A 26,444-nucleotide genomic window follows, 5' to 3' on the forward strand; every position below is an offset into this window, starting at 1 on the left:
TAAAAATATCCTGGAAATGTTTAGTAGTTGATAACAAGGCTTTAGAGTTGTTTTAGTTAGGGTTCTTTTTTTTTTTGTTGGCAAGTAATAGAAATCCATTTCAAAGTAGCTGAATAGGCAGAAGAGGAGTTTATTATGGGGATAAAGGGACACTTTATGGAATCCGTGAACATGGAGTTCAGGCAGCTGGAGAGCCAATCGAGACGTAAGCTGTCTCTGCCTCTTGTCTCTGCTTTGTCCTTTCTTTGCTCTCCTGCCTTCTTTCCTGTCTGTTCATGTGGTCCAACCTGGTGCTCCAAACGGCTTGCATTTACATGATCCTCCTTTAGGCCACCTTCCAGACTTGAGACCAGCAGCTCTCAGTCCAGCCCGGTGGAGCCACGTGACTCGTGCTGGCTCATGACCCAGGCCAGGAGTATGTGGTCAAGATGAGCAAGCACAGCCGAGAGGACCCGGTCTGGCAAATGGGGTGCACGTGTTAGAGAAGAGGGGTGTATGTGGGGTGATAAGTCAGAAAGTGTCTGCTGCAACCATGGTGTGAATTCCAGAACTCTCGTGACATGCAGCCCTTCCTCTCATAGTATGGTAGCTGTTAAGGCTTTGAGAAAAGCAGCATATTTTAATACAAAGCCAGACAAAGGATCCAGGCCTTCTGAGAGCTGGCATCTAACCTACTGCAAATCAAGAGGAAGCTAGTACTTCTAGCTGTGCTCAGCACTTATGCGAAGACGTGGCAGTGATTTGTAGGACTGTGTGTGCGTGCGCACATGTGCTGTGCTCATCGGGTTTGGGGAGCAGAGCTATGTTTGCTGTTTTGAATTGACTGACTTCTAATCTTTTACTGTTATCTTCTAACATGAGATTACCCAGTCTTTCTAATTAAAAAAAATAAAACAACTCTACCTCTTGGAGATGTTTAGGGGCGTAATTGTGTGATGGTTGCTTTAGTTTTCTGCTTGAAGCTATTTGTGATCATATTCAATGCTGAGCTTTGCTCTGGAGCTGTTTAGACATGTGGATCTTTATTCTTTGTCCTGAACATCTGAGAGAGGAGCCCTGCTCGCCGTGAGCCCTGAATCCTGAACCTGCATGTGCCCAGGGACACTGGCCTGGCTGCTCAGGCTCATCGTAGGAGGGAAAATGGTGGGGAGTTCTTTAGAGGCACAGCTAGGGGCAGACCAAGGCTTTTCCCCAGGACCCTGAGGTTTGGAAGGTGTCTCAACCAAGACATATCTTGATTCAAATTGTGATAAGACATTAAGGTGGAAATGTTTTGCTTTCATGATTTTTGCTTGGATCTGTGGTTGTCAGTTGTGGCTGCATATCAGAATCACCTGGCGGCCTCTGAAACACGGGGTGCCCAGGTTTCATCCTCAACCATTGAATCTGGATCTCTGGGTCAGGGCCTGGAGCCCAGACAACCCCATTTTGTAGAAAGTTACCAGGTGACTCTGATAGAGAATGAGGATTAAAAACTGGTTCCTTTGAGGTATCTGGAGAAACCCCAAACTTGAATGTCTTGGATCTATATTAGCTAAAAATAGAAGAGTTTGCTCCTCATTGTCATTGTCAAAACTGTGGTTAAAAGGAGGATCCTGGGAGCTGCCCCAGCTTTTTTGCTGTTGTTGTTGTTGGTAGCAGACTGAGAATTGGAGTTTTTCTTCTTGATGATGCCTGCCATGTTGTGGCTGGACCACCCCAGAGTTGGAGGGATATGAATAAAGGACAGTTACAAGTTCAACAAGACTACCTAGGAAGCAGAGGCCAGCATCTGAGGGCAAGGTAGACACCATGTGTGACCTGCGCTCCCAGAAGATCAGGAAGCCTGTGGACTGTGCGTTTCAGTGCTGCCTGTGCATCAGACTCAGCTGGGGAGCTCTGTAAAGAAACACAGATGCCTGGCTCCATCCATTGGAGATGTGGATCCCATAGGGTTAGAGAGGGACTGGGCATCTCTGTTTCAGTGAGTTGTAGCCACTATTCTTTTTGATATGTAAATTGTCCTGTCTTTAGCCAGTGGGAGCCCTTTCATGTCACCACCTGTATCCTCTTAGCGCGGTCCCCTGGTTTGGATGGCTTCCTTGCTCTTTGGCACCACGAGCTGTATCCACGTTATGTCGTCGACTCCTGCTGAAGACCTGGAATTGGGTGTGCCTTCAGGGTGCTGGTTTCTTTTGCTGGAGATGAATATTCAGAAACCACAGTCTGGGTGAAAGGATGCTCAGGAGAGGAGGTTGCAGTTGCTTTTAGGCCTTTTTGGTGGCCAGGGTGAAGAAATACCTATTTTTTCAAAGGAGAAGTCCTGGCGCACCTGGGTGGCTCAGTTGATTGAGTGTCTGACGTAGTTTCTGCTCAGGTCATGATCTTGGGGTCATGGGATTGAGCCCCGTGTCGGACTGTGTGCTGAGCGTGGAGCCTGCTTGGGATTCTCGCTCTCCCTCTCCCTCTGCCTGCTTGTGCTCTCTTTGTTTCTCAAAAAGTAATAAAAAATAAAAGGAAAAATCAGGAGTTCATAATGAGGGTAGGTGGTGTTCTTTCTCCACATTCTTCCTTCCCTCCTCATCCTTGTCATGACTTCCCTGTGGGTGGTGTCTGTTTCTCATCCTTTTGACTTTGGGCTTGGCCCTGTGCCTTGGGCATAAGTGACCGCATGGCACGTGGTGAGTGAGAGGCATGACCGGCCCTCCCGGAACTCCCACTCTCCATGGTACGTGGGTTGCTGTTGCTTGTTTAGCCTGAGTCCGCAAATGCGGATGTCATAGATGACCTGAACCGAACCCAGAGCCTGAATTCCAGCCTAACCTGGCCCCGCCCCGGTAAGCCCAGCAGAGATTGGCTGAACTGCAGCCCTTCTACCGACCCCCGAGTGTGAAATAAATATTGCTGTTGTAAGCCTCTGAGATTTGAGGGTTGTTTGTCATATCACATTATCTTGTTGGCATGTGACTGACACAATGTTGATCTTTCCAACTCAAATCTAACATTACAGTGTTGGGAGCTTAACTCCTTTGATTTTTGTATGATTTCTTTTACAATGACAGTTTTGGTTTCTAACAACATTAAATAATTGCATTTTTGTACTATCTCACCATATATGTGTGTGTGTGTGTGTGTATAGACACATACACACACACAGTAGTTTAAAAATGATAATACTGGTATTAATATTAACCGGCAGACTACGGATTGTAGTTTAGCATTTCTTTGCAGTTCTGTTTGTCTTCAGTACCTTTTCTTCTCATCTTCCTCCCCCGTACCACTTCCACACCCACGTGGGCCCCCCTTTTTGACTTCTCTAAAAGGCTTTTGGAAGCACCAGGACAAAAAAGGAGGGCTATGCTCCCTCGGCTCTGGAGTCTGCCTCCCGAGAGACCCTGTTGGATCCCAGTGCCTGGAACGCAGTGGATACTCAATATTTGTTGAATGAGTGGAGAAGGAATGAATGGGAGACACACAGGAGCAAAATGTTATCTGGCCGTGTTTGGGCTCATTGCCAAGGGTGGGGGGTGGGCCAGTTGAGGGAACATTATTACCAGGGTGCCTGTTTTGTGGTGGAACCGCTTCCCCCAAAACAGGGGTTTTGCCTGGTGAGCTCAGCCTTTGAAGATTCCAGTTTCCAAATGCTGTTGATAACTGAGGGTAGAACTGTGGCTTCTGCTTATTTCTGCGAGGGAGACCGCAAGAGCATCGTCGCAGGGCTTAGAGGAAGCTTGGCAGACGGTGAGTTAAGGATTGGCAGAGAACAAGGGAAATGGAAGTTAGCAAGTAGAGAACCGTGACTGCCCTGTTCCCCGGTGACTCTGACAAGTGACCAATTTTATCAAGCACTGGCGAGTTAATGCAGATACAGCCTCACAGCATAATGGCTCACAGCTGGGTTTAGCTTCTATGCGGTGGCCCCGAACCATCACCACCGTGGTGGATTCCTGGCTGCCGGGGCTTGGGCTGAAGGAGGTCTTCCTGAGGGGTCCCGGTGGTGGCAGCCTTGTGTGGTACATTTGTGGGGTGGCATTTTGTCCCCACCAGTATTCCCTCCCACATCTGTCATTATGCCCAAACTCTCAGCCCATGGAACTAAAGGCCCAGCTGTTTCTCAGAGGCAGTGGAACTCTTAGGACTGGTTTTGTCATTGGTTTTGATGTCAGCGGGGAGCAGTGTCAAGGGAGACCTACTGTTCTTAGAAGGTGCTGAAAATGAGCACGGTCTGCGCGTCCCTCCACCTAGGGCTCTGTCCACACTGGGCCAGCGGGCCCGCTCACCGGCTCTGTGCTGGAGAGCAGGGGCTCGTCTGACAAAGCCAGGAGTGGGGCCTGGCCTCACTCTTCAGGGTGAGGCCAGGCCCCACCCTGAAGAGCTCGGACTTGGGACAAGTTGTTCATTCTCTTTATGCTTCCATTTTCTTGAGTAAAGTGGGAGAAATCACAATTTTTACCTTACAGCGAGTGTGTGAAGACTTAGTAGCAGGCTGTCAGTTCCCGATGGCTTGTGGCTGTTTGCCCTCACTGGTGCCCAGTTTGAAGAGGCCGTGTATGTTATGGACGGGCAGTCATGCTCAGCAGAACATGCAGTAGCGCCCGAGTGGGAGCAGCTGGCCCCGAGGAGGCGGGGCTTTCAATAGCGGAGTGGGTAAGAGCCCTCTTCCTGGAATCCCTGAGGTCTGAGCTCGCATCCTGGTCCCTAGAGGGCCTTCGTGAAGCTGTGGTCTAGGTGAAGACTCACACCGCAGTGCCCAGCACCCTGCAGACATTGCTGGAGAGAGTCTCTCCACCTTGGAGTTGGCACATCGGCACTGAGCCTTGAAGGCTGAAATGGACTGTATTTTATGGGTGGTTTGGGGAAGGGGATGGGAATTAGGAAGAGCATTTCAGGCAGAGTGAATAACTCATTGAAAAGGCAGATAATACATTTAGTGAGATTTAACACTACTTTTGGTGCCGGGTGGTTGGGGAGAAGAAAGGCGAGCCTGCTGCTCTCTCTGTTCTGTGCTCCTCAAGGGTCCCATTGCCAGGGATGTTGGCATAGTAAGGGCGTACCAGAAGTCACTGTGTCATTCTCTTGCCCACTGGCAGCTGGGGGCATGCAGAGGCACGTGGATGGGTGTCCAGTGGGCCTGAGTATGAAGGAAATGAGCCTTAGTGGTACCAAATAAAGCTTCTGTGTGTGCCTGTGTTTTTCCCAGTTTTTACTACCATCCCCACTGCCAGAGGCCCCAGTAGTGACTGACCTTCACTCGCTCACTCTCGTTCACATTAGTCTGCTGGGCTATGTGCTGGAGAGACACAGATGAGGGGGACACAGGCACACAATCCAGCGAGAGGGAGGATCAGCGATGTGAGCAAACAGTAGACAGGAAGTATTTGGGGATGTAGAGACGTCAAGGAGAGTGGGTGGTAGGGATGGGCAGGAAGCAGAGGTCTACATTGTTGGTTTCAGGGATCCACTGAATGATTTCAGAAAGGGAGTAACATGGACAGGTTGCATTTTAGGAAGTTCATTCTCGGTGCTGGAGACAGAACCAACCAGACTCGAGACCGATTAGGTGCTTTGCAATAGCGTGTATGGGGCCAGGGGGCAGCCCCGGAGAAAAGAGCCTGGTGTTAGGCTGGTTGTGAGGCAGCTGTGAGGCCCGAGACAAGAAGAAACAGGAGAGAAGGGAGTGGACTGTGCGTTCAGGGAACAGAAGGAAGGGCAGTGGGGAGAGAAGGAGACGGAGGAAGTGGCTTCAGAGGCAGGAGGAGGCGCAGGGAGCCTGGAAGCAGAGCAGGGGCGTCAGGAATGTTTACCCCGGGGGAGGGAGGCCGGAAGGGCTGGAGAGGGCTGATGGCCTGGAAGACTCAAGAAGGAGTGAGGGGCCAGAGGTCGAGCAGGAGGCAAAGCACAGATTTGGTTTGGAGTCAGAGAACGAGCTGGAGGCCAGGAGGTGATCGAGGGAGAATGATGGCAGAGTGCAGGGTCTGGGAGGTGGAGAAGCACTGGAGACTTGATGGGAGGAGGCTGTGCCTTTGGTGAGCTGCAGTGGGAGGACGATGAAGGTCTCTCCTGGGGGAGGCAGGGGTATGGTATGACCCAGGGGTGAGAAGGCACACCACCCAGTTTAGGGATGCCCCTGGCTCTGATGACTGGAGAGTGAGAGGAGGATACCGTGGGCCGGAGCCAAAGGCAAGGGTGCTGACAGCAACGAGGAGGGGAGATGCAGGTGCCAGGAGGTAGCCTGGGCTCCCCCAGAAGACAGCTGTGGGCCTAGACTAGCCACATGAGGTAGGGGACCAGAGTGTGACCAGCACCTGCCACCAGGTTTCAAGGCACAGACTGGGAGCTCATTGTTAGGGGAAGGCAGGCAGGGGCTAGTCTGGGTGGGCTTGCAGTCCTCTGCTGCCCTCTGTCCCGGAGGGAAGCTGGGGCTGAGAGAGAAAGGCAGGTGGCTTTGAATGAGGAAGGGAACAGCATTAACGAATGTTTTGGGACAAAGGGGCTTTCTCCGGAGAGAGCTTGCCTCCCTGAAGGGCACTTACTCTAGAGAGGTTTGGCTTCACCCTTCCTGCCTCAGGGCTTGAGGCCTCTGAGCGTGACTCCACTGGCCTGTGCTGCTTTGCGGAGGGGCTGGCCTGTAGGAATGGAAGGCTCCCTGCTGAAGTACGCCATTTCCTCTGGGCCACATGACACGTCGCAGCGCAGGAAAACACTGCCTGTGGGTTCAGGAACCTGACCCTCTGGCCTTTTGTCTGGATGCCGGGTTGCCTGCTCTGAAGAAGCGGGCATTCCAGAGAGCCGAGGTCAGTGTTGGCTTTCAGACAAACCCTGTGTGTCTTTGCTGCTCCTTGGAATCACAGTGTTTGGCCCTAGGAGCAGGGAAGCTCGTTGCCAGCAGGCAGTTATTTGTAGAGGAGATCGGTTTCAATGACATCATGAAAACCCTCTCTCAGGTCACATGCTGGGCAGTTTTCTCAGACCATTTATCTCCCTCCACTACCCCAGCCTGGCCTGGGTCTCTGCCACCGCTCCTCCGATCACCTCTCCCCGCACTTCATCCTGCTTCCCTACCTCCTTTCCGCAACCGGAGACATCTTTCTAAAGCCGCAGTCTGACCCTGTCCTGCCTAGCTAGACCCCTCGGAGGCTCCCCACTGCTCCTTGGACACACACCTCCTTTACTATGCCGGCCAGGTGGCGTGAGGGGCCCGCAGCAGGCCTCCCAACCTCAGCCAGCCCAAGCCTGCTGCTCCGTGCGGCCTACAGCCTCCCTGGCCCAGCCTCCCCAGTCCCGCGCGCACCCCCCACCGACTTGCCATCCATCCGCAGAGGTGGAGGGAGCAGCCGGGAGCACTAGACTGGGAGCTGCGCGCATTCCCCTCACACTCGCCGTAATGTCTCCTACTTGCCGTGTGTAGCACTTTTGAATAATTAGTTATTTCCAGTCTCGCTGCCTCCTAGGTTATAAACTCCACAGATACGGGGACCGTGCCAATACTATTCCCTGCATATCCTGTGACCCGGCACAGTGCCCGATCCCGATGTTACGTAATGAATACATTTAGGATGTGTCAGTGATGATAATGATAATATCTCATTGAATCCTCATCACTTCTGTGCTCCAGTGCCTCCCTTGGTCCAAAAGACTGAATTAGGTAGTAGGTAGGACCTACCTACTACCTAGGGGGTGGTCCAGGTGCTTCCTGTTGGGGCCAAGACGTGCGCAGGGGGCTCCCAGCATGAGGCTCATTGGCGCTGAAGTTCGCACCGGAAGCCTGAGCAGCCGCCTCTCTCAGTGACCGCTCCGAGTTTGCATTTGTTACTTGCTTTTCATTTCCTGGTAGCTGTTCTCCCCATTGTCCTGACTTCTTGTCACAGTGGAAACAAGTAGAAAAGGCTTCCCCCCAACTCCACTCATGATGGAGGGAAGGGTTGGAGCCCCTCCCTGAGCCCCAGAAAAACACTTGTCTGAAGGGTGGGGAGAGCCGCCGGGACAGGACTCAGGTCTGGCCGCAGACATAGGCCAGCAGCGTACTTGATCCAATGAAACCCACACTTTGTACCTTCAGACTCATTTTTCCCCTCTTCTTGGGTGTGGATAGGACAATAGTGCTGGTTAGAAACCAAATTTCCTTTTAAATGAATTAATAACATAAAACAGAACCTTTGGTGAACAGCTGTTTTTATCCTTGGGGACTTGGCGCCTGGTTGTGATTTTGTCTGCAAGGAAAACAAGGTTCATGTGGACTGTGTGTTAAGAGCAGCTGCCTGGGTCTAGGAAGTTTGACGTGACTGGAGGTCCCTAAGCTTCAGGGGCAGGAAGGTCTGCATTTGAAGCCCTGCTCTGCTACGCTCTAGCTGTGCGATGGTGCCAGGTTCCTGCACGTTTCCGTATCAGTAAAGTAGAAATGATGCCTGTCCCAGGCAGACGGCCCAGCACATGGCAGAAATTCACAAGGTATTTCTTCTCTTTTGAGAGATGTCAGGGATGTGGCAAGGAGAAAAGGAACAACAGTGCTAATAAGTCAAGCTTAGAGGGACCTTGGGCCAGCAATGTGTCAGGCTCTCCGAGGGGAGGATGCTCTGTGTCACTGCTGTGGTCCTTTACTCCAGACACTTTTTTTTTTTTTTTTTTAATTTGTTTGAGAGAGAGCAAGAGAGAGCATGAGTTGCGGGGGCAGGGAGTGAGCACAGGGAGAGGGAGAAACAGACTCCCCGCTTAGCGTGGAACTATCATGGGTTTCGATCCCAGGACCCTGAGATCATGATCGGAGGCAAAGGCAGACACTTAACTGACTGAGCCATCTAGGTGCTCCGGCATGGTGCCACATTATAGGATCAATATTGTCAATACTTGTTGGATGAGTGAGAGGCAGTTAGAAAAGTACTCCTATATGGCCCAAAGCTTAAGAGCTTGGGGTCTGGAGTGAGAAGGATTAGGTGTGTTTCTGTGTGACCACGCTTGTCACTTACTGTCTCTGAGTCTCAGTTTCATTTCTCTAAAATGGAGATGATAATATAACTACCTCAGAAATTGGACATGAGAACTGAATGAGATTTTTTCCAGCTTCACTGAGGTGTAATGGATATATATAAATAAAACCAAGAATTCGATGAGTTTGTATGTATATATCTGTGAAACCAATCAAATTAAAACAGTAAACATACCTGTCCCCCAGAAATTTTCCTCACACTCCTTGCAATCCCTCTCTCCCTTCTCACTCCCCCCACGGTCTTCTTGGAATCAGGTGGAATCAGTTCTTAAAATGTATTCTTCTATTTCAAAATTGTCTTGGCTATTCTAGTCCTTTCCATTTCCATATGAATTTAAAAATCAGCTTGTTAGCTTTACAAAAATGCTTGGTGTTTGGATGCTTGGGTGGCTCAGTCAGTTAAGCATCTGCCTTCAGCTGAGGTCATGATCTCAGGGTCCTGGGATCGAGTCCCGCATCGGGCTCCTTGCTCAAAAGGGAGCCTGCTTCTCTCTCTACCTGGGGCTCCCCCTGCTTGTGCACTCTCTTTTTCTTTCTCTCTGACAAATAAGTAAATGAAATCTTAAAAAAAAAATGCCTGCTATTGAATATGATCACATTGAATCTGTAGATCAGTTTGGGGACAGTTGACATCTTAACAATACTGAGTCCCTTGAACCATGAACACAGTGTGTGTATCCACACATTTAGATCTTCTTTGTTTCAGTAATGTTATAGTTTTCAGTGTGTAGATCTTACACATCTTTTGTCAGATTGATTCCTAAGTGCTGCATTTTCTATGCTGCTGTAAATGTTATTTTATTTAAATTAAATTCCAACAGCTCATTCCTAGTTTATGGAAATAGAGAAATGTTTTAATTGGCCTTATATCTTACAAATTTGCTAAACTCACTTATTCTACTAGCTCTTTTGTAGGTTCTGTAGAATTTTCTACACAGATGATTTTTCTGTGAACCACACAGTCTTATTTCTTTGTTTCTAAACTAGGTGATTTTATTTCACTGACTTGCCTTATTTGCTGGCCATACTGTTGGTTAGAAGTGGTGGGAGCAGGTATCTTTGGCTTGTTTCTGGTCTTGAAGGAAAAGTTGTCTTCCGTGGTTAAGGATTATGTTAGCTGTCAGCTGTACGTTTTTCATTTGCCCTTTATCAGGTTGAGGTTATTCCCTTCTGATCCTAATTTGCTAAGAATTTTTCTGAGTGGATATAGGGTCTTATTAAATGTTTCTCCTGCATCTGTTGAGATAACCATGATTTTTCTTTTTTGGTCTGTTACTGTGGAGAATTGCATGAATTTTTTTTTTTTTAAGATTTTATTTATTTAGGGGCAGCTGGGTGGCTCAGTCATTGGGCATCTGCCTTTGGCTCAGGTCACGATCCCAGGGTCCTGGGATCAAGCCCAGTATCAGGCTCCCTGCTCAGCGGGAGGCCTGCTTCTCCCTCTCCCACTCCCCCTGCTTGTGTTCCTTCTCTTGCTATGTCTCTCTCTGTCAAATCTTAAAAAAAAAAAATAAAATAAAATAAAAATTTATTTATTTATTTGACAGAGAAACAGCGAGAGAGGGAACACAAGCAGGGAGAGTGAGAGAGGGAGAAGCAGGCTTCCCTCTGTGGGACTTATGATTGATTTTTGAATGTTAAACCAACCTTGCATTCCTGTGATAAACCCCACTTGGTCATGATGTAGAATCCTTTTTGTATATTGTTGGATTCGATTTGCTAAAATTCTGTTAAGAATTTTTGTATCGGTGTTCATGAGGAATATTGGTTTATATTTTTCTTTTTGTGTAAAGTATCTTTTTCTGGTTTTAGTATCAGTGTAATGCTGCCCGACTGACCTACCTACCTACCTACCTACCTATCTGTCTATCTGTCTAACTAAGATAGAGTGTGTGCACAGGCATATGCCCATGCAGTGGGGGGTAGGGGCAGAGAGGGAGGGAGAGGCACCAGCGGACTCTATGCTGAGTATGGGGCCTGACTCAGGTCTCGATCTCATGACCCTGAGATCCAGTTTAAGCTGAAATCAAGAGTTGGAAATTCAGCCAACTGAGCCACCCAGGTGCCCCATGCTGACCTCTTAAACTAAGTTGGGAAGCACTCCTTTCTTTTCAGTTTTCCAGAAGAGTTTATGTAGAATTGGTATGATTTTTCTTAAATATTTGGTAGATTTGACCAGCAGAGCTGGGTAGACCTGGAGTTTTCTTTGTGGAAAGAGTTTTGGTTTTTTCCTCTTAAATACACTATTTTATAGAGCAGTTTTAGGTTCACAGAAAACTGAGCAGAAAATGCAAAAAGTTCCCACATACTCCCTGCCCCCATATGCACAGCCTCCCTATCAGCATCCCATCAGAGTGGTACATTTGTTACATTGGGCTCCAAGCTGGGCGTGGAGCCTGCTTAAGATTCTCTCTCTCCCTCTCCCTGTGCCCCTCCCCTCAACTGTCTGTCTGTCTTTCTCTCTCCCCCTCTTAAAAAAATGAATTCAATTTCTCTAATAGATATGGAGTTACTCAGGTAAGCTGCTTCTGTTTTTTTTTTGTTTTTTTTTTTTAAATAAACATATAATGTATTTTTATCCCCAGGGGTACAGGTCTGTGAATCGCCAGGTTTACACATTTCACAGCACTCATCATAGCACATACCCTCCCCAATGTCCATATCCCCACCACCCTCTCCCATCCCCCCTCCCCCCAGCAACCCTCAGTCTGTTTTTTGAGATTGAGTCTTTTATGGTTTGTCTCCCTCCCGATCCCATCTTTTCATTTTTTCTTTTCCTACCTCCCTCCAACCCCCCCACATTGCATCTCCACTTCCTCATATCAGGGAGATCATATGATAGTTGTCTTTCTCCGATTGACTTATTTCGCTAGCTGCTTCTGTTTTTAATAAGCTTTGGTTGTGTTATTTGAATGAGTTTGTCTGTTTTATCTAAATTAAATTTATTCACATGGAGTTTTCATATTATTCCCTTATCCTTTTAATATCTATGGGATCTATAACAAGACTCAGACACTTAACCAATGGAGCCGCCCAGGTGCCCCAGTTTATGCAATTTTTATAGTTAATCTGATACTAGTGATTTTGTCATAAATAGAAGCAAAGCCTCCTTCTTTATTTTGTTTTAAAGATTTTTTTTTTTAATTTATTTGAGAGAGAAAGAAAGCATGAGAAGGGGGAGGGTCAGAGGGAGAAACAGACTCCCTGCCAAGCAGGGAGCCCGATGCAGGACTCGATCCCGGGACTCCAGGATCATGACCTGAGCCGAAGGCAGTTGCTCAACCAACTGAGCCACCCAGGCGCCCCTTCTTTATTTTGAAAACTTTTTTTATTTTGAAAACCATCTTCTGTGGGGGAAAAAAGTTATTTTTCTTAAATTATATTAAGGTGTCATTCTACTCTGAAAGTGTGTAGGATGGCATAAAATTGCACCACATACATCTGGGCGATGACAGTTTTCACTGTCACTGTGTTCTGCTGTGTAACATTTTCCCTGGGAAAAGAATTTATAAAATTGTACCTTACCTTTATGACTATGTGCATCTGTTTGCATTTATATCGATCTTAGCTTAAGTTGGAAAATGTCAAATGAGAGAGTACAGTGAAGCTTACGTAATCTTTGGTCTTACTTTCATAACCAGAAATTCAGTCCGCAGGGATAGGATGCTTTGCAGTGATCACGTGACTCCTGGAAGTGGGACGGAGCACCCACTTCCCAAATATGGCATGGTGGGGCGGGGAGACGGGGGAAGAAACCTTACTGGGGAGAAGGAGGCTTGACTGGAAAGGCCTGCCATTTTCCAAAAGTTGGACTTACCCAAACACAAAAGCCTTGTTTTGAAACAGCCTTCAAAATTGCCAAAGAAGTCACTCCCGTCAGGAGAGATCTTGGTGAAGCCACGTATAACCTGGACCTGACCAAGCTGAGCTATGACTCAGAGCAGAGGAAGGAGATTAAAGCAGTTCCTGTGTCAAATGATACGATTTCTAGAAGAGCTGACCTGTCTTCCGATATTTTGAAGTAGGTCATGGAAAGAATGAGCAGCTGTGCCATTTCTTTTGAAATTCGGTGCACAGACTGTTCATGGCAATCTTGGTGCCTCCAGCTCCTGTTGGTTTCTGTTACCTGTATGTTGCCAACATCCAGAAAGAATTCTTAGATTGTGAGCTCCGTTGGGAAACGTCCAAGTCTTCGAAATGGCAGTCCATTTCTTTGCCAAGCTCAGTTTTGACTGAAAGGAATGTCAAGGCTATCTTGCCTGAATGAAGCATCTGCTTTGTCCGGCCACACGTCTGGCATTGCAGCTTTGATGATGCGCGGAGGCCCACCTGCCACTGCGGCTGGGACCTTCCGTGCCAGCATCGATGTCAAAGACTGCAGTGGTCCTGAAAGCCCGCTTTGAAAGCCTGCAGTTCTGTCAGTGCTGGGCCCTTGAGCTCCAGCCTTCTCGGGACGTTTTGCTGTGAAATGGAGCAGAACAGAGAGCTGCTCCCGCCACGCAGGAGTTCGCTGGCTCTCCAAAGGACAGGTCTTGAAATACTGGACTGAACTTCAAACTCAAGTTCTATTTTTTTTTTCTTTGAAAGTAAAGGAAAACACACAAAACAGAGAAAGAGGAATTCATTCATGACTTGGCTTCCTTACTAGATATTTTTGGCCCTGTGTATGAGGTAAATCAATTCACCACTACAGTTGTTTCTGAAAAATGGGCGGTTTTGGCCATGCTGCGCTCTAGAAGAGGAGACCGGGCTGGGCAAGTCTGTAAACTTTCTGCTGCTGGAAGAAATGTTTGTGCAGCCTGGGCACGGCAGAAGCATACTAAGCCCTCAGCAGCAGAAATCTGGAGACACCTGGAAACCTTGCCCTTCTCTTTGGAAGGCTTCAGCTGCTCAGCCAGACATGCAGAGGGAGTATGGATTCACAGTCCTTCCTTGGGGACAGCCCATCAGTGAAGGAGACCTTTATAACATTGCTGTCCTCAGCGGCTCGAGAGAAGAGAAAATGCTGGGGCATTGATTCAGCTGGAACACTCGTGGAGAATGGTGCTAGTCCTGACACTCGCAGACTCTCATCAGCGGGCTTTGGGAGTGATGGTCAGTGGGCCACTGCTTTCCTTTGGGAGTCAGGGTTCTTAGCAGCTGTTGGTAAACAAAAAAGTCAACTTGACCGGATGTCAATGTGTTATGTGTCAAGGAGATCATGTGTGTTGGATGTGAAAGAATGCTTCACAATATAACTTTATGTTCAGTAATAGTATACCCATATTTTTTGGATGCTTACTATGTGTCAGTCACTATTCTAATAATTTTACATAAACTGAACCATTGAATATTCACAACGGTTTTATAAGGTAGGCACTTTTATTTATCTGCATTTTCAAATGGGAAGACTGAGGCCAGAGAGATTAATCGATGTGCCCAGCATCAGAGGGCTGGTCAGGGGTAGAGCCAGTGGTGGGATCAAGGGTCCACATGTCAGCCCCTGGAAACTGCCTTTCTTGTGCCAGGCTGCATGCGAGAACCACATTATGGCTCATGTTTGCCCTTTTAGCACAGTTTGAATTTCTTTTGATTCTTTTCAGGATATTTTTATTACTTTTTTATTTTGTTTTTATTTTATCTTTGAAAAAATCAGAGAGAGGGGCACCTGGGTGGATCGGTAGGTTAAGCCTCTGCCTTCGGCTCAGGTCATGATCTCAGGGTCCTGGAATCGAGCCCCGCATCGGGCTCTCTGCTCGGTAGGGAGCCTGCTTCCCTCTTACTCTCCTTCCGTGCTTTCCCTCTCTCTCTCTCTCTCAAATAAATAAATAAAATCTTAAAAAAATCAGAGAGAAATAATCTATGAAAAGATTTTTCCATTTAGATTTAATGTTAAGATGAATTATGTACAAAGTTTCGCGATTGTGTTATTCCCATTTTACTGCGGAGGGAGCCCATAGCTTTCCTTAGGTTCCAAAGACTGTGCAACTCAAGGGCAGGATCTCATCTGGTGTCTTTGTCTCTCGGATGCTGGGCACAGTGCTGGACACAGTATTTGTTCGGTAAATTTTCACGGACTCACTGAATATGTATGCTGTGCTGGAAGAGTTCAACCTCCGCTGTCTGGAAAACTCAGTTTTTCAAATCACTTGACTTCCTGGAGGGTGACAGAGGGTACCTCTTGTTCAGTCAGCAGTTAGTTCCTCAGTGCCTGCCGTGGCCAGGTCCTGACGTGGGAGCCGGACATACACAGGTGAGCACGTTCGATCCTGAGGTGCTTCCCCGGCACATTGCGTGTGGTCTGGGGAGGGGAGACAGCCTCTTCAAGAAGCACGTCCGTGAGCAGCAGTGAGGGCTACTGTCGGGGAGTTACGTGTGCTACAGGAGCATCTGACTCTGTTCAGGGTGGCGGAGGGGCTTTAGGAAAGCACGTTGGGACAAATGATCTAGGAGCCAAGACCTGAGGAGTGACGTGGAGTTGGTCGGGCGAGGGGGAGGAGAAGGAATCTTTCCGGTGGAGGGTGCAGCGGGTACCGAGGCCTTAGGTGAGAGAGTGGGGCAGGGAGGACAGAGGCCTGACAGGAGCGCTGTGCGGGCTGGGTCACGTGCAGAGACCCCCGAACAACTGAGTAGCCAGGAGTCAAGCAGATGTTGGGAGGCACTCGGAGGACGTGGTTTTGTGCATATTGAATTTGAGGTGCCCAGTGCCCGAAGGTGCAGATTGGGGCTGTTCTGTGGACCTAACCTGCAGGCCCTCCGGCAGAATTCTGGGTTCCTAGGGGCTGCTGACCCTATAGGAGGACCCCTATAGGAGGACCCTATAGGAGGACCCCTAAGCTAATGAATGGGTCTGAGGGGCTGTCATGCCACTGGAGACTCATTAGAGGCCAAAGTGTTCCTGAAGTTGGGAAAGCAAAGCCCCTGAAGGGGCAGCCTTGAGAGAAGTGGCCCTCGTGATCACCAGAGCAGCTGGATGGGGAGACGCCGTGTGGAGAGGAGCATCTTGGATAGGATCCCTTGGATAGGAACCCTCCAGAAGGGAAAGGGAGGGGTGAGGGCTCAAGCAGAATATCTCAGGGGAGACTCTGTGGCATACTGGTTAGCAGCGTGAGTTATGGTTGAGACAGCTGAGTTCGAGATCCTGTCTCCACCACAAACCAGCGGTGTGAATTTGGACAGGTTCCTTAACATCTCGAAGACTTCATCATCTCATCTGTGAAATAGCGAGGACAACAGTACCTACTCCACAGGGTTACTGGGAGGGTTTGTGTGATAATGCATTTAAATCCTTACTTAGCACTCTGACTGGGACAGATGTAGTCAACGCTCAGTACAGGGCTGCTGCTGGGGTTCCTTCTCTTACCCTTTTTCTTCTTCCCTCAATTGTTGTTGCCATCATCATCACACAGATGTCTCTCTGACACGGACATAAACTGGTCTTGAATCTTGAATCCCAGTTCTACGGATTTAGGAAGGCCAGAGCTTTTCTTTCCATACAAGTTCCCAGAGGCTTACTTCGGTCACATACACCATTTCTACGCTGGACCACAGTGATGCGGCCACTCCTGCAAACTCTCCCGAAGGATCCGCTGCCCAAGTGCTAGGGAGCCATGGAGACTCATGGGAAGGGAACCTTGGGAGCCACTCCTTTGGCTTTGACAAGCCTTGTAGGCACCACTATTTCTAAAGCACCTACTGGCTGTGCCATCATTGTGGGCCCCTTTGCTGATCCCAGCCTCTTCTGGCTTTCCCAGCTCTGCGTTCCTCTCTCGGGACCATCCATCTCCCTTCCCTGTGCAGAGCAGTTCAGATGCCCCAGCACCTGCAGCCCAGTGTAAAATTCTCAAGTCCACCAAGGCACTCAGCAGGACCACCCTTCTTTGAGGACTGTGTCAATATTCATTGACCAATATAGCCTCTCTGGTGGGAGGTTGAGGAAAGAGGTCCAACTTCATTATTCTTATTTTCTTGGTGGTCTTAAATTCTTTGCCCAAGGCCCTAGGGAAAGAAGAGTTGGCAGGTGAAATTTTCTAAAGGAGTTGGGTTGGGAGCATGGACTTTGGTGTGTAGCCTACTAGGTTGTAATCTTGGCCTTTCCAGGTGCTGCTGGGCAGCCTCATGCAGTTCACTTCACTTCTCTGAGTCCCTGAGCCTCAGGGTTCAGGCCAGCTTTCCCTTCTTGGAATGCTCATACCCTAGAGCAAAAGCCCTCCAGGGCGCCTGTGGGACAAGATACTCACTTAACCTCCACCCTTCCCATTTCTCTGAAGGATTAGCCCACAGCCCTTATTTTGTTGAAATTTAACTGCTAACCCCTCTGGAGGGAGGCAGGAAAGCAACTGTACACCCAGAGTGTCAGCAGATTCTAGAATCCCTCAGAAGCCATGTCCCTGCTCTATGGTTCCTGACTCCTGACTCTGCGAAGGAGGCCCCTGGACCGCTGTGTGGTTGGTGTCTCTGAGAGAGGGGCCTCCGCCAGGCCTTCTCATCCCTTCCTTGCCTTTTTCTTCACTGAGACCATCCAGGCTGATGGGCTGAGAACATAACGGTGGGAGACCACGTCATTCAGGATGTTTTTAATTTTAAATAGCAGAAAACAACTCAAGCCAGCTTGACAAAAAGGGGAATTTGCTGCAAGGCTCCGGGGGGATCTCATGGAACCTGGAAGTAAAGAGGAGCTGGACTCTGGGCCCGGAATGTGGTCAGACTCTAGTCTTTCATCTCTTCCTCCTCTCTTCTTCTCGGGGCTTCCTCTGGCTTCCTCTGACCCTTCCCTACCAGCAAGGGGGGGCACAACGTGGCTGCCCAGGGCTCCTGAGCCCTAGATGCTGACATTTTTCTCTTTCCCTCCTTCTAGATTCTGGATCCATACACAAGGAATTACTAATGGCCCAGTGGGGGTCGGGTTTCTGTCACTGGAAGCGATATGCCTGGGGTGGGGTTGAGGACAAGTTGCAGTTCCCCGAATGGTCAAGAGCTGGGCAGACACCCCCAAAATGCGAGTCATGGGGAACCAGTGTCTTTCAGTGTCCCCTTGTCCTAATATGTCATTCGTTTCTTGGGGACCTTTTGGTTCTGACCTATCTGCTCTGGTCGGTGCCTCTCACATTCATATTGTGCCGGTTTCTGAACAGAGCCCGAGAAGGGGTGGGGGGGGGGAGTTGCTTGAGTGAGTGATGGCTTCTGCTGATAAGTGGCTCTGAATTGTCCGTGTTTAGACAGTCTTTGCTTGGTCACAGCTTAAGTCAGATGTGGGGACACTTGGCCATTAGGAAGTAAACTTCACACAACCCTTTGGGGTCAAGAAAGATCCCTTCATACAGGAGCTCATTCTGCATTTTAGAACTCCTCCTGTGGTCTCCGATGTGCGCCTCCTCGAGAAATGAGCGTCAGCCTCTGGAGGGCCCCAGATAAACTGTGGCCTATCTGGGCTACCTGGGTTCTGTAGAGGCTCCCCCAGACCTCCTGTCAATGGAAGGAGTCCCAAGCCACCATGGTCCCTTCCTCCCAGGTGGTCATGGCAATGTGGCCGGACTCCGCCTTGGCTGGGCAATGAGGGGCTCTGCCCTGGTGGCTGAGCCTGTGTGTGGTGTTCCTAGACTGAAAGCCTATGTTTTATGGAAGTACCTTTCTTCTAGACACTTAGAATTTAGTAGGTTGTATTAGACAAATTATATGTTTAACTGGAAAAATCTAACTGCATTTTAAATCCTTTCTTTATATCTAGCTGGTATTTAAAAAGCCATTTTGGTAACTTCTGACTGGGTTTATACCTTAGGCAATTGAGACAGTTAGGTTGACTCTCTTTCCCACCCCAAGATGTTTAAAAAAATAAATAGCATTTAATGGGATTTTGCATGCCAAGGTTTAGGCTGTGACTGTAAGAGCATAAAAATGGGTTTGTATGGAATGGGAAGGTTAACAAGCCTTCTCCCTCAACCCCCAGCCTCCCTCTCACAGAGTGGTCTTGGCAGTCCCCTTCCTGCCTGTAAATACTCAGGGTTGCCTCATTGGCATGTCAGCACGGGGGGAGAAGAAGCCAGATGATTTTATGATCCATAAATGCAAGCACCAGACATGCTCCGAAATTCATTAGTGTTTGCCTGTCATTACAAATAGCCTGTGTTGTTTGCTTTCTGACTAGACGGGCGGACAGGCAGGGCCCAACTTCTGGGGCATGGAGGGCTGCGAGGCCCTGACTCTCTTGAGAAATGAGAGTTTAAAGCAAGCTTTTAATTTATGGCTGAAGATTGTTTCTTGCTCTTGAGTGTAAGTCTTGAAAGTTTAGATGTAGATCGGCTTTTCCTTCAGTGGAAAATATGAGGTTCTTGGATAAAACCTACTCATAAAATGAGAAGTGATCTCTTGGTTTTTTCCTTTTCCTCCCCTCTGCATTGTGGATAAACTTTTTGGAGAGGGCAAGCTCTCAAAATGTTATTCCTCGGGTCCTTCCCTGTGTGGCGGATTCCCACCATCTCTCTCCAGCCCTGCCCCAGTTTTCGGGGCAGAGCCCTGCTCCTTGGCCTCCCTTCCCTCCTCTTGGCCAGCCCCTGCCTGCAGCGTCCCCACAGTCCATTTCAGACCCCAGGTGACCCCTGAAGGTGACGGTGAGGCTGTGTGAGGTGCCAAGCCGCTGCCCTCTGATGTGGGGGTGGCCAGAGTGGGACTGGGCGGTCCCAGCTGCGGTGCTGAATCTGTGGTGGCTGGAGGAAGGCTGCTGTGCAAGGGAGCCACGTGGCTGAGGTCTCTGAATGGAGCTGTAGGTGTGAATGTAGTCAGAAGAGACTTCTTCCAAACAGCCTTGCTGTGCTGGCTGAGGCATCCTGGGGCCTGCTTGGGCTAGTGGGCCCCATGCTTAGTGTTCAGTTGTCCAGCACTTACCACTTGCGACGCTCCCTGCCTGGTGTTCTCAGGGACTTCGGGATGAATGAGGAGTCCCTAGTCTAATGGGGAAGGTGGGAAATTTCTATAAATAATTTTAAGGGTCACATTAAAGGGGATAGACTAAGTGGTATCTGGGAGGGGAGCCAGTACTTCTAGCTGGGGCAGTGGGCAAAGCATCCTGGAGGGGGTCCTCTTTGTTTGTGGCCCGCAGGGATTGGTAGGATTTGGACACAGAGGAGAAAGGGCGTTCGAGGGAGATGGAGTGGCTCGAACACAGGTAAGGCCATTGGGAAGAAAGTGGCCACGCGCATGGACCAGTAGCAGGTTGGTTTGGCTAGAACGAAGGAGAGGGGAAGGGTGTGTGGAAAGTTAGACTAGCGGTAGGGGGCCGAAGTATGGAAGCCGTGAATGCCATGCCCAGTCTTGGGACTTGGTCAGTAGGCCGGAAGAGCTGTGCTTCCTTCAAGAAACTGAAGAAGCAGCAGCCAAAGTCCGGTAGGCTCTACAGCCATGGCGTACCCCAAACCAGACCTTTGATTCTTTTCCTGGAACCGTGCTGGGGTTCTGACCCCTCGGGCCAAAACCACGGTGTCTGTCATGGGCGACCTCTGTCTCTCACGTCCTCTGCTCCCGTCTCCCAGCCTCCCGCCTCTCTCCCCAGTGCTGCCTCCCAGCTTCGGGCTGCCCTCTTGCCGCCGCGTCCTCCGTTTACGTGCTCATGCCCCAGAGGACAGCTCTATACCCATGTCTGCCCCAACCTACTCTACCGCCCACCCTGCAGTTTTCAAACCTCTCCCTCTTCAAACCTCTTCAGACGTCACTGAGCTTCTTCAAAACTTCCACTGGTCTCCTCTTACGATCGGTCCCACGTCTATAAGATGGGAGTACAGGCCAAGTGAGACCTGGTTCATCCCTTCCCGGCCCTTCTCCCAGCCCTCCCCACTCACTCCCTCCCCACTCACTCCTCTGCTTCAGACCAGCTTTGGCTTCTGCCCTGGTCCTTGGATTTACCCCCAGGCCTGTGCACCTGCTTTTCTCTGCTGGGTATGCTGCCCTCCATGACAGTCCTCTCTGTCACTGACTCAGTGTGAATCCCTGCTCCTCAGCTAAGTCAGCTCCTGGTACACGGTTGTCGCACTCTGATCTGTCCTTAGGTGCCTCATAACATGTTCATAATCAATGTCTGTCTTCTCTTCTGGAAGGCACATGCCTGTTCAACACCCGGTCCCCAAGCCTTACACGGTGCATGGCACAGAGAAGGCATTGGGTGAGACTGGCTGCGTATTACTGATTAGGTGGGGGCTGGGGACAGCTTTGAGAGGCTGGCCAGGCCTGAGGGTGGGACCAAAGCCACGGTCTCACTCCAGTCTTATAAAAGGTGGTTTCATGCCATCAGAGGCTTGCTTGTGGCTTTAGTGTCTGAAAGGTTTCCTCACACTTAATTTAAATAAGTATCCCTGTATAGATCAAACATTTGAAAGGTTGGTTTTTCCTTTTGGCCTTTCAGGAGAGGAAACAGCTTTCTGAAAGAGCCGTTCCTCCTGGTTTCTCCCGGTCTCCTTGTGCAGCAGCCGTCTGTGGTCATCATCAGACGGCTGGAATGTCAGCACAGCCCAGCACCGCTGTAATACATCGCACTGTGTCGCCTTGCTGGAATTTATCAAAGTCTTGGTTTGTTTCCCCAAATCCTGCTCTATCCAGGAGCTTCAAGCTGCTTGTGATCAAAAAGCAAGTGACTGTGGGTGGGGGAGAAGACTGTTTCAGTGTGATGGCTTGGAAAAAAAAAAAGTCGCAAGTGAGTGCGCGCTTACCCATGGCCCCTTTTGCAGTCAGCCTGGCGCCGTGGGGAGCTGGGGGGAATGTCTTGAGGCCCGGGACAGCCTTGGACTCCTGTGCCACCTCCAGGCTCATCATTTTCTACAGTAGCTGCCCCCACCCCCATCAGCCTTTTTTGAATGAAAGATGACAGCCCCTGTCCCTGTCCGATTGTCTTAGCTCATTCCTCAGTCTCCCTCTGGGACCTTTTTGTGTTAAAAGCTCAAGCTCCGGTGTCTGCCGTTTGCTATCTAGATGAACGTGCGCAAGTTATTTCATCTCTGTGAGCCTCAGAGCGTTTATCTATAAAATGGAGTAGTAAAAACTGTAAGTTTGGCAGAGGGGATATCGTCAGTAATATTGTAACAAGATTGTATGGTGACTACCCCATATATTTGAGTAACGGGTAGAATGTGTCGAATTGCCCATCCCCGTGTTAGACACCTGAAACTAATATCACATTATATGTCAACTACAGTAATAAGAAAAGAAAAACAGATATGAAATTATTTTAGTAATGACAAAAGAAATCACACAATTCTGCAGAGCTCAAAATATTATCTTCTTGATAGGGTGCTAAGAAGGAGCTGCTTCTGTTGCTGTCTGGAACAAGGGGGCTTAGAAAACTCTAAGCATATAAAAATATTTTGTTTTGGGGGGTACCTGGGTGACTCATTGGGTTAAGCCTCTGCCTTCTACTCGGGTCGTGATCTCAGGGTCCTGGAATCGAGTCCCGCATTGGGCTCTTTGCTCAGTGGGGAGCCTGCTTCCCCCCTCTACCTGCCTCTCTGCCTACTTGTGATCTCTCTCTCTGTCAAATAAATAAAAATATTTTGTTTTGTGAAGAAATTTGTCTTACATTCAAGTATACCTGATTAAACACTGCCTGGAGAACACTAAAAAATGGCTTTGAAGCTTAAACAAAATAAAGTAGGTGAAAGTACATTGTATACTACCTAGAAGTTAGGAAGCAGCAGTACCTGGTAGTGAGTTCTCTTCCTGTCTTTTTTATGTCCTAACTGCTGTAGTGCCAGCCACTTTGTAGATCCTCAGTCAGGATTATCGAAAATGTTGGCGGAAGATCGTGGTAACAGTGCTTGGCCAGGCTGAGAGCACAGTGGCTAAGAGTCTGGGTCTTGGAGTCATGCAGACCCGATCTGAATCCCAGTTTTGTCATTTATTGACTATGTGACCTTGGACGAGTTAATTACCCTCTCTGAATCTCAGTTTTGCTTATGTGTAAACTGGGGACAATAAAAGCCCTTTCCGGGGCCCCTGGCTGGCTGAGTCGGTGGAGCGTGAGACTCTTGATCTTGGGGTCATGAATTTGAGCCCCACATTGGGTGTAGAAATGACTTGAAATAAAAAATGATAGCCCTTCCTAATGGGTGCCATCGTTCAAGAGTACAGACATGCTGTAAGGAAAGTATTTTTAGCCTAGTGCCTGGCACACACTCAGCAGGCTGTTCACTCCTATTGTTATTGTCTTTTTATTACTATTATTCTCCGGCTGGGGACGTTACTGAGCTTGTCTGGAAGGACCCTGCTTGCCTTGTAAAATGAGCAGGAGCCGAGAGGCCCCTGGTCACTTAGCTCAGTCTGTTCCGCCGTGTTCTCTTCCTGTCTGGTGAGAGCCGGGGCCACGCGATGTGGGTCCCAGCCTCCCCAAATGGGTCCCAGGTGTTAGGTGGCCAGGGTTGGCCCCTCGGTGTCCGACCAACCAGTCGTGAGTGCTCCTGATGTGTAGCCTCAGAAACTGCTTTTTGTCAGGGGCATGGAAAACATGTGGGATGCTTCCCGCGCGCTACCCGTTCGTTTCTCCCTCTCCTGAGTTCCTCTCCTGCCCCGCACAGCTTGCTGGCCGGCTCTACCTCCCCTGCTCCGTCTGTGCCACCTCTCGCCGGCCGCACCCCGCCTCCAGAGACGGCCTGCAGCTGAACCCTTCTGCTTTGGAATGCCTCTTTCTGTCCTTTCCCTCTCTCCTCTTTCCTTCTTCCTCTGCTTCTTCCTCTCCTCCCTCCCCTCCCTTTTCCCTTTCCCCTTTCTCTTGCTCCCTCCCCTTCTGTCTTTCTGGAACCTGAGTTTGCACTGGTCATTTGTGTTTTTTCTGCTCATGAGCCCCCATCTGCCCCCGCCCCGCCTCCCCCACAGCTGTTTCCTGTCTCCTGCCTCACCACATTGTCATGTCCACTCCGTCCCTGTGGGGCCAAGAGCGTCCTACCCCTTCATAACTGCCTCTCGGCCTCAGCCTCTTCACACCCCCTCAGAACACTTGGAGAAGGGAAACCACTGCAGTCACGCAGTCTCCAGAGGCAGGGCTTACTTAATAGTGTTTTTATATCAAGCCAGACATGTGGCCTCTTCTTCTCTTTGCTCACAGAATGGGAGAACTGGGAGGATCTTACAGACCATCCGGTGCCACTGCACTTTACAGACAGGAAACCAAGCCTCCACAGAGGATAGGACTGGCCCAGAGTCTTGAAGGGGTTCCAGGCACAGCTGAGATTAGAACCCAGCACTCCTGACTTCGAGAGTGCCCGTGAAAGCTTGGCATGGCCTGCGCGAACTGCATGTGTCTTTCTCTGCCTTTTTTGAATTTACGTCGTTCCATCTGTAACCCGAGTCCTTCTAACAGCTGTGGCTGGACCTACCTAACTGCTTAGTGACAAGCCCCAGCTCCCTTTGGGGGGATGGCGAGTGTAGGTGGGGACAGACCTTATGTAATGGGGAAATAAAGGATCTGGGTCAGTCATGTGCGGGTCGTCACCCCCTTCAGTATTCCTGCTTGTCCTGGGGTGACCTTGTTCTCTGGTTCTGAGCTGTCTGTCTTGGCTCCCCATCTCACCCTGGCCCCACTGATGGGGCTTCTTGGCTTGTCTTCCATTCTCCTGCCCTGACCCCTCCTTTTCAATGAGTATACCTTATATTTTATTTTTTTTGAGAGGGAAAGTGAGAGAGAGCAGAAGCAAACATGGTGATGGGGGGAGGGACAGAGGGAGAGAGAGAGAATTTCAAGCAGGCTGCACGCTCAGTGTAGAGCCTGACATGGGTCTTGATGTCACAACTCTGAGGTCATGACCTGAGTTGAAGTACTTAACTGAATGAGTCACCCAGGCACCCCAGTAAACCTTATATTTTAGTGTCATGCCTTTGTACATTGGTGAGAACTCTCTTGTCCAAAATGGTGGCTGCATGCATTTCCTTGAAATGTGGCTAGTCCAAACTGAAGTGTGCCGTATGTGTAAAAAACAGACCAGATTTCAAAGACTTAGACGAAAAAAGGGTCAAGCTATCTCATCATAATTTGTCATATTTTATAGTTATTTTCACCTGCTTTCCCCCACCTCCCCCTGTACCGTCCTCTTTAATGTGGCATTAGAACATTTAAAATACATGGTTTGTGTGACATTTCTGTTGACCAGTGCTGGGCTGTAGTTTGTAGGCCTTCCTCAACCAGACATCCACGAGAAAGTCAAGCTTAATGCCTGAAGGTCCGTTGTAGGTAATGAAGGTACCAGCCTGCTGAGAAAGAAGAAAGCGGCTCAGATCATCTTCTGTGTTCTGTGGTTCAGACAAGGAACCTCCCTGCACCACCTGTTTCTCATTGTAATTCAAATTCCTTCAGGCTTTCTCTTCTCTTTGCTATAACGATGGCTGTTGGCTTGAGATATGTATTACTGAGCTTCTAGGACTCTTTTTTTCTTTCTAAAGATTTATTTATTTATTTGAGAGAGAAAGAGAGAGGGAGTTCCTGTGAATGGGGGAGAGGGGCAGAGGGAGAGAGAGAACATCTCAAGCAGACTTTTCACCCAGCACGGAGCCTGACACAGAGCTCCATCTCAAGACCCTGAGATCATGACCTGAGCCGAAGTCAAGAGTCAGCAGCTTAACCAGCTGAGCCACCCAGGCGCCCCTGTTTTTTTCTTTTTAAAATCTCAAATGAGGGGCACCTGGGTGGCTCAGTGGGTTAAAACCTCTGCCTTGGAAAAAAAAAAACAAAAAACAAACAAAAAAAAACCTCTGCCTTGGGCTCTGGTCATGATCCTGGGGTCCTGGGATTGAGCCCCGTATCGGGTTCTCTGCTCAGCAGGGAGCTTGCTTCCCCCTCTCTCTCTGTCAAATAAATAAATAAAATCTTTTAAAAAAATTAAAAATTCTCAAATGGAATGTTGCATTTTGCTAATTACCTTTCAGTATCTGAGAGGATCATATCACATTTTCTTCTTTGATTTATTGATGTGCTGTTATTATGTTAATAGTCTTCAAAATATTAGCTTGTTCTTGTATTTCTTAGACACACCTGCTGGGTCATGTGGGGCTCATTCTATCCCCCCTTGTTCTGTATTTATTGGGTGTCAGGGTTTGGGGCTGCTTCCCATTGCTTTTTGTGCTCTTAAATAAATTATTTAGCATGAGAGTTTGGTGTTCTTTAGAAGTCTGAGAGGACTCACTGGTAAAATCATGTGGTCCTGGACCGTCTGAGTTAACTTTTCCAGTTTCCGACGTGGTATTTAACATACTCACCAGACACAGAGAAGTTTTAGTTGGCCAGTAAATGGAAGGCAGTGCGAAGTCTAGGTCCGAGCCTATGTCTTCCCGGGAAGCAGGTACTTCCAGAAATTTCATTTTGCGTTCCCAGCAGTGTTCAGGGTGACCCCGTGGCATGTGAAGATTGAGATCAGGAAGGATCTGTTTGTGCCGAAAAACGTGATTCCCGAACTCAGACTGCTGTGGGAACGGTGAGCAGCGGAGGAGATGGAAAACCAAAGCAGAGTGAAAGGAAAGCGAAAATTTCCGTCTAGAA

At 49.0% G+C, this 26,444-nt stretch overlaps 1 protein-coding gene across 4 annotated transcripts in view; it reads left to right on the top strand.

The window, feature by feature from the left end:
- RALGPS1 (Ral GEF with PH domain and SH3 binding motif 1) overlaps positions 1 to 26,444 on the top strand; it is a 269,662-nt gene that overhangs the window by 65,948 nt on the left and 177,270 nt on the right. The window lies entirely within an intron of this gene.

The sequence above is a fragment of the Martes martes genome (genome assembly GCF_963455335.1).
Source record: "Martes martes genome assembly, chromosome: 12".
Classification (NCBI taxonomy): domain Eukaryota; kingdom Metazoa; phylum Chordata; class Mammalia; order Carnivora; family Mustelidae; genus Martes; species Martes martes.